We start from the raw sequence: 8,980 nt of genomic DNA on the forward strand, positions 1-8,980 counted from the left end.
ACGCTTCTCTGTGGATCGACTCGAACTTACCACTTTTACTACGTCTTTGTAGTAATAGGAGTAGTTTGGTATTTATAAATTTTCTTTTGTTTTGGTTTGGAGTCCAAGTAACGGCGTCGATTTCTGATCCGAACATCGCTAAAGAACCTTCAATGATTCCTTCAATTGGTATCAGAGTGGAGTTTTTGGCCCAATTTATTTTCAAAATTTTGGAATAATTTTACAATTTTTGGTGGGATTTTTTCATTCTGTATAATTCATATGATGAATTTTGATGAATGTTGTTTGTAATTATGGATTGTTTACAAGATTGGGCATTTAGTTTATTGCTTTGAATTTACAAAATTGTTTTGTAAGGACCCATGTTTTGGGACATAATTATGATATCCAGTCTGTATTTTAAGTTCTTGAGTCATCTTCTCTAAACGAGACCAAAATTAGAGGCGTTTCGAATAAGTACGAAACTATACAATGGGCGATTGTACAGTAGCATCGCGAAACGTTGTACCCTAGCGTCGCAATGCTGCGATGCGGCAGACGATCTTTGTAGTGTTGTGACACTAGGGCATGACGTCGCGATGCTTCGAGACGGAGAGGAAGCACGGTCCAACCCTGGTTCGCACGTGATTCGTGGTCTGCTGGTCCGGTTCGGTTCGTGGGTTCTCCGGTTTGAGTGAGTTGGGTTCTTCTGGACCGGTTCGTGGCTGGTTTGAGTAGTTCGCGGTTTGGTTTGGGCGGTTCAAGGCCCGATTCACATGTTTCAAACCAGATGACTATTATTTTGTAATAGTTAGATTTATTTTGTTTTTGATGTCCAATCTTGATCCATTAATTTCCTTCAAATTATGCATGTGATGTATGATTTTAATTTTATTATTATATGCCATAATGAATGTCATATAGTATTAAATCCCACTATAGGTTATGCATTTAATTTCATGCATCATTTATATTATAAGTTTTATAATATATATATTTGCATGATTTAATTTTATAGTATGCTCATGCATCATATAGTATAAATGTTATAATATGTGCATGCATACATTAATAACATATACATGCATCATTTATATTATAAGAGTTATAATATATATTATGAATGTATGTTAAAGTATGTTATTAATAATTTCGTTACTTTAGTATATAATTGTTATGTATATTAGTAATGAAATGAAATTGCATGAAGCATGTCACCACTTTAGGGTAATTTATAATTGTTATAATATTACCTAAGTATGCTTAACTTGCAATGTATGATATTAGTTTATTTCATTTCTTTATAATTGTTATAACACAATGAAATTAGACATTAAAATCAATAAATCAGAATTGCATGCAAACCTTAGGTAAATTCATTTTTAAAGTAGTTTTAAAATATGAATCATATAGACTTAAGATCACATTTCTAATGAGATTAGAAATTTAGTTTAATATTAAATCGGTTTAATAGGATTAAATCGATTCTTAATTAAAAGATTAAATTTGTAACAAATGTATCTATAAGGGACTTTTGTCTAAGGCTAGCTCTGTCTAGGCCGGGGTATTTAAATTGATAGAAACATAACACCCCTACCTGGGAACTTACCTAGAAAGGTGAATTAGATAGATTTGTTACAAGCATGCAATTATTAGTTAACGTTTGTTAAAGTGTTTAATGAACCTTAATAAAACATTGTTTAACTATCCAAAGAAAATATTGTTTTTGAAGGAGTATATTAGCATGCAGCAGAAGCAACAAGGATTAATAAGCATTCTAATTCATTAATTTTGGTTGTAGATAAAGCATGCTCATACAATAATAAAAGGGTCTCAATACTTTTGTAGAACCTCTTTAATCTCGAATTCAGCTACAAGTCTTCTCCAAATCTTCTTCTGAACCACCTCAAGATCTTCCCTATCATTCTCTTGGAGCCTTAGATTGAGTTGTGGGACTCAAATATAAGCTTGAATGAAGGGAATTTAGAGAAGAAGCTCATTGATGCAACTTGAAGAACACTTCTTCAACCTTACAAGTTTTCAACAAAACTTCAGCAAGTTCATCAGCTATTGCGTGCCTTAATTCCACTTCTATCTTCTATATTTATTTCAGGACATTCATACAAAGAAGAAGGCTGCATGAGATGTAGCTCATGCTTGGAATATTGAAGCTAGAGTTAAGTGGATATTTTGTGAGCAACTTAAATTATAGTGGAGAAATCCAATATTTCCAAAGTTTGTGTTTTTCAATTTTCTAATTTCAAATTGATTTCCAAAATCAATTTAATTTAAAAAATGAAAACTTTATTAATTTTATAAAAATTAATTTCACAAATTAATTTTCTAAATAAAATTAATTAATTTAATATCAGATATTAAATTAATTTTACACAAATTCTACCTTTATGAATTTAATATTTACATCACATTTAAATATTAATTAATTCTCCAATTTTGTTTAATTCCAAAATTAAACGCGTAATTATATCTCATATAATTACTAATTCCTTTAATTTTAATTTCAACATTTCAAATTAACTTATCACGCTACTCTAAGGCTAATCCATTTACGAGCTAGTAGGGGGATCTCTGGACCTACAGATCATAGGCTCCAACGATCTGCGATTAATCGGCTAAACTCTTTACATCAAATTAACCCCCATTCGTTAACTAATGGGTCACAAGCCCATAATTGCACTCCCCTCACTGTAAATATATTATGTCCACTTGATTTAACCATAATTAGTAAATCGACTCTTCACAGGTTGTTCGTAATAACGGCCGGGTCAATTGTCTGTTTTACCCTTGAGATTACGTCTTGTTTCTTAAGTTTCTACTGATCCTCTAAGGAACAATTGGTATGATCTAGTCACTAAACCAGATCCCTCTCAGCCCAGTGAGAGGGTGGGGCCCCTTGTTCAAGACCTGGATTCAATACTTAAGAGAACAACCTTTCTCCTATCCCTAAATCGGGTAGGCGTGAATTCCGTCTTGTACCCTATGTCTCCAACTATGTACTCGATCTTACCCCTGAAATGAGAGGCTTATTGAGCCGACGTTATTGAGCCAACCCTCACCTATGCAAATCTAAGGATAATCCTGAATAAACAGGAATTCATAGTTAGCTCAAGATTAAGATTGAGTTATCTAGGTCATCTAAGTAAAATAATCAGTCTTATACAGTAAACAACGTTATAAAGTAAGAGTGACTTATTTCTTGGTCTGATCTTATGCAAACTCATTGCATAGAACACCCACACTCCTCATGTCAATACATGAATGAATCTGGATCACTTCGTTTGTAGTATTTTTACAACAACTTGTAATAGCTATAGAGTAGGCCACATCCAATAGTATTACCAAAATAAGGTACCCAACCTTAATCATGTACTATAGACCGTTTTGGCTGTTTACTCAAACTTGATCCATCTCTATGTCTCTACATAAAGTTCAAGTATTCATATAATAGCCATGGATCTTAGTTTATTGGATTAGACTTTTACGTATGCAATTTATAGAATCAATAATAAGTTTATTAACTATAGAATATATTTATCTTTTACAAACTGCGAGTTTTAGGACATAAAACCCAACAGTTTTTGGGCAAATTAAACAATCACTTAGTTAAAAATTAGTAGTTGGATTTTCCTAGGTTAATTAACCCTAGGTATAACACCCAGTAGGAGGAAAATGTGGTATATGATACTTCATTTTATCCTCTTCATGTTTCTCCTTAAAAATTCACACCATGAGATCTATACTCGGCCTCGAGGCACTTTGAGTGTCCCCCTATGGATGGTGTTTGTATAGATCAATATCAAGGTGAATGGAGAGAGTGTTTATAGTAAGTGGGAGCGGGACGTGTGACGACATATCCCCTAGTCTCTTTCATTAGTTTGAAGTAAAGTCTCATGCACGACATCATGGCACCTTGAGTGTCCCCCTATGGATGACATTTTTGTGTGATGCTTTATTCAAACTCCAGAAATGGATAAGGGTTACTTTAGTTTTTGCCCTAATAAGTTTTTCCTTACGATTGGCTCATTGGGGTGGAACTCCAAAACCTAAAATGAGAGGTTACACTTACAAGAAATGTTAAGTAAGTTTAACAATTTTTGGACCGAACAATGGTGACTAATAGTTATAGTAACAAGAAGTTATTCTATCTATTGGTTGAGATTGTCTCATTTTAGTGATGGGGCATCTTGTCACCCCACGGTGGCTTTTGTCCCGTTTCACTGAAACATCATTGCAAGATAGATGTCACTTAGGGTGCATTAGATTATTTTACTAAAATTGATTGGTTTTTCTAAATGTTTTAATGCAAATATAATAATATAAATAAATTATATGGTTTCAGCAAATTTATTCATAATGACTTCTGCAAATTTTAATTTACTCACCGCCGACAATCTAACAAACGATAATAAGATAAGTTGGAGAAACACAATCAACACTATCTTAATCATCGATGACCTTTGGTTTGTCTTAATGGAGGACTGTCTTCCCATTCCAGCTCTAAATGTTGCTTAAAATGTTTAAGAAGCATACGAGCGATGGACACGAGCAAAAGAGAAGTACCAAGCGTACATCTTAACAAACCTTTTTGAAGTCTTGGCCAAAAAGTATGAGCCTATGCTCACGACCCGTGAGATCAAAGAGTCTTTGAAGGGAATGTTCGGACAGCCGACCGCACAGCTCAGGCATGATGCTCTTAAATTAATCTTTAATGCCTGTATGCAAGATGAGGCATCTGTTAGAGTATATGTTCTCAACATGATGGTCCACTTCAACGTGGTGGAGATGAATGAGTTCGTAATCGATGAAGCCAGTCAGGTTAGCTTCATCCTGGAAACTTTACCCGAAAGTTTCCTATAGTTCCGTAGCAATGTTGTTATGTACAAGATTGATTACAACCTGACCACCTTACTCAATGAGCTATAGACCTTTCAATCCTTGATGAAAACCAAGGAAAAGAAGGATGGGGTAAATGTTATTTCATCCTCTAAGAAGTTCTTCAGAGGTTCGACCTTTGGGACAAAATATGTGCCTTCTTCTTCCGGCACCAAAAAGTGGAAGAAGAAGAAAGGTGGAAAGGGGAAAGCTAACCTACCAGTTACTTCCCAAAAGGACAAGAAGGCCAAGGTTGCAAAGGGAATCTATTTTCATTGCAACTAGGAGGGACATTGGAAGAGGAACTATCCCAAATACTTGGCAGAAAAAAAAAAAGCCAAGTAAGGTAAATTCGATTTACTTATTTTGGAAACCTGTTCAGTGGAGAATGATGAGTCGACCTAGATAATTGATTCGAGCGACACTAACCATGTTTGTTCTGTTGGGGTTTGTGTCCTAAAGTCTCGTATCCTGTAGTTTGTAAACAACTTTGTACGAACACTTGTGATGTATAATATAAATGATATTTACTTCATTACTTGACTTTGCATATTTAGATGTTTTTTATTTTACCACAAACAAATAAACTTAATATCCCTGGTTGTCTTTATGTAACTTAAGCACGTATGTAGTGACATACAAGTGGATCATATCTTAAGTGACAACAAAAATAGTCTGTAGTATATGGATATAGGAGGGAAATATTATCTTGGTAACAATACGGACGCGGTCCGCTTGTGGAATTGTTACAAATGTTGTGACTTGTTACAGATGGTTTGATCCTAATCATTCGTAGTGAACACACGAGTGGGGGCGTCCTATACAAAGAGTTTGTATAAGACTTGACCTCGAAGTGTTAATGTCTTGTCATATAACACCGTTCATGATTGAGACTTCACTTCACTATGATGACCATAGGTAACATGACCTCAATCCTGAGTGAATTGGGAACTTCTGCCATTGAGAGCGGTCCTTTGATTTGCATGGGCGCGAGTGGCCAGAACACTGACTCAAACCTACCATTTTGGGGATTCATCTGATTTGGGAGCTGGGAATTCAACTTCACAAGATGGAGTTCACTCCTTCCCTAAAGTAGGGGTAAGTAGATAGATTACTCTCTTAAGGGCTGATCCTTGGGCTTGAACGATGTGGCGCCACACACTTTCTCATGGCCTGAGAGGTGTTCACACATAATAGGACTATGTTGTATTAGTCATTAGAGGGATCAGTGGTACTTAAGGAGGAAGATGTAATTATAGGGGCAAAATGGTAAATTGACCTACTGTAATTACGAGCATCTGTGAAGGGTCATCGTACTAATGATTGGTTATATCTAATGGACATAGAAATATATCTATGGCAAGAAGAGTTCAACTGTCGGTCTTTAGTGGAATGCCTGACAGTTAACAAATGATGGATATCGTGACTAAAGAGTTTAGTCAGCTATTCACGCACCGTTGGAGCTTCGAGCCATAGGTTCATAAGGTCCCCTTGGTAGCTTAGATATAAGTTGAGAATCAGTTTTTGGGTCAGTTTGAAATGTTCAAATTGACAAGAGGGAGTTTGATTATCTATGATATAATTGAACGAGTTAATTAATATGATATAATTAACTTTATGTGTGAGATACATTAATTTGGAGGAAATTGGATATAAATATAATTTATATCTAGTAGAAGAAAATATTATAATTAATATATGGTATTAATTTATATGTTATGAATATGAAAAGATCACATTCATTGGGCGGTTATGAAGGAAATGGGATGGCGTCTCTTCTGTTCTAAATAACGGATGAGTGCATTATAAATAGCTGACGGTGTACATGAGTTATAGGCACGAATATTGTGTTAAAGAAAGTGTCATCATTTAGAAAATCAGTGTCTATACGATAGTGATTGCACGATCGCTTACATATACGATATTGCTAAGTTTTTTTTTTTTTTTTTAAATTAACTCAAGAGGGGGGTGAATAGGGTTTAATTAAACTTTTTTTTCTAAATTAATCCAATTAAACTAATTAATACACTTTTTATAAATAATAAGAAAAATTCAAATTATGCAACAAATAAGATGACAAAAATGTGATAATTTAATTCTATCAAATTTTAGCAAATAAATAAGAACAAACTAAAACATACAAATAAATTGCTTAAATTAATTGCAAAAATAAAAAGGAAAGAGTTAGAGAAGAAGACACCGTAATTTTTATAGTGGTTCGGTCAAACTCGACCTATTCCACTCCCCAAGCGCCTCTTGGGAATTTGAATAAAATTTTTCCGACTCTTTTCACGGATTAAAGCCCAACCGTTACACCACCGCTCCTTTTACGGGTTCAAGAGCAAACCCGATCCTTTCCACGATTTAGGATCAAACCGTTACAAATGTTGGAATTTTTGAAGAAACAAATATAACTCCCACTAGAGTGGATTTACAAGTTTAAGCACTCAACAAGTTTATCCTGACAATACAATAACACTCTCTCAAGAATAAGATGAAAAGAAAAAAGAATTGGGAACTTAGAGAGAGCAACAATGGAACTTTTGAGTTTTGGAGGATTATGAAATGTAAAATTTTTTTTTGTTTAAAATTTGGAGAGGAAGATGGTTTATATAGAGATGGAAATTTTTTTAAAAACCACAATTAATATGGACCATTGAATTTTAGAAAAGAAAAATCAATGGTGGAGATTTTAAATTAAACTAGTTGTTAGATACAAACAAAATATAATATTAAATTCATTTTCTTTTTAAATTCATTCTTTTTAAAGTCAATCCAAAAATAAAAAACATACCATGTGTAAAAAACTAACCGTTAGACACAAACATAAAATAATATTAAATTTATTTTTCTTTTAAATTTCTTTTAAATTTCATTTTTTTTATTTTAAATTAATCCAAAAATCAAAAGTTCATCATATGTTAATCTCTTAATGATCCACCATTTAACCAATATGCTGCCACATGTCTACATGCAAATGGTCTGGTTATGCCACGACATCCACCACGGTATTTTCTCTATAGACTTGTTTCGGTCATATCGTCTTCGTTTTAGCTCCGATTTGAGTGATTCAAGAGGTGTTAGAATCGTTGTTCCGAGCTCTACGCTATGGATATATTAAAGCACTAAGATTTTTAGTAATTAAAAATTAAGTTTGTTATCATCAAAACATCGATTAATTAATTAATTAAAGTTAATTAATTTGAGATTAAGGGCCAAAAAGCCAACAATCTCCCCCTTTTTGATGATGACAAACTATTCAAGAAAAATAGCTTGAAATACATGTAAACCATATGTAGCACATAATAAAATTCAACATATCACCATAAAGATCATTCTTGAAATTCACTCAAAAAAAATAAATTCTCCACTAATTAATACAATCAAAATCATAACAAATTCATAGCATATTTTTCTTAAACTTCTCCCTCTTTAGAATCATAAAAAAGAATAATTAAGAAAAATTTAGAACTACATAAATGTTTCCCTTAAAAACATGAACATAAATTTAGCATAACTCTCCCTAAGAATATCAACACATGCTTTCTATATCTCCCCCTATCAAAATACCTTCTAAAAGATTTAACAAGTAAAATTATAAAATCAAGAGGCATCACAACGAATAATATCGAGCTCAAGCCTATTTTTGCAAAAGTTTTCTTCATTCAAAGTCTTGGTAAAAATATCCGCTAATTGATTATTAGAGCCTACAAATTCAAGAGTAATATTATCATTTTGCACATGCTCTCTAATAAAATGATGCCTAATATCAATATGCTTAGTCCTAGAATGATGTATAGGATTTTTTCAAATTAATAACACTAGTATTATCACAAAATATAGGCACATTATCAAACTTTAATCCAAAATCACAAAGAGTTTGTTTCATCCAAAGAATTTGAGCACAACAACTAGTAACTGCAATATATTCCGCTTCGGTAGTGGATAAGGCAACCGAAGTTTGCTTTTTACTAAACCAAGAAACTAAGGAACTACCAAGAAATTGACAAGTCCCACTAGTACTTTACAGTCAAGTAAACTACCCGCAAAATCCGCATCGGAATATCCTACCAAATTAAATTCAATATTTCTAGGATACCATAAGCCT

Source organism: Benincasa hispida, chromosome 1 (genome assembly GCF_027475165.1).
Source record: "Benincasa hispida cultivar pf3 chromosome 1, pf3_genome.v1.1, whole genome shotgun sequence".
Taxonomy (NCBI): domain Eukaryota; kingdom Viridiplantae; phylum Streptophyta; class Magnoliopsida; order Cucurbitales; family Cucurbitaceae; genus Benincasa; species Benincasa hispida.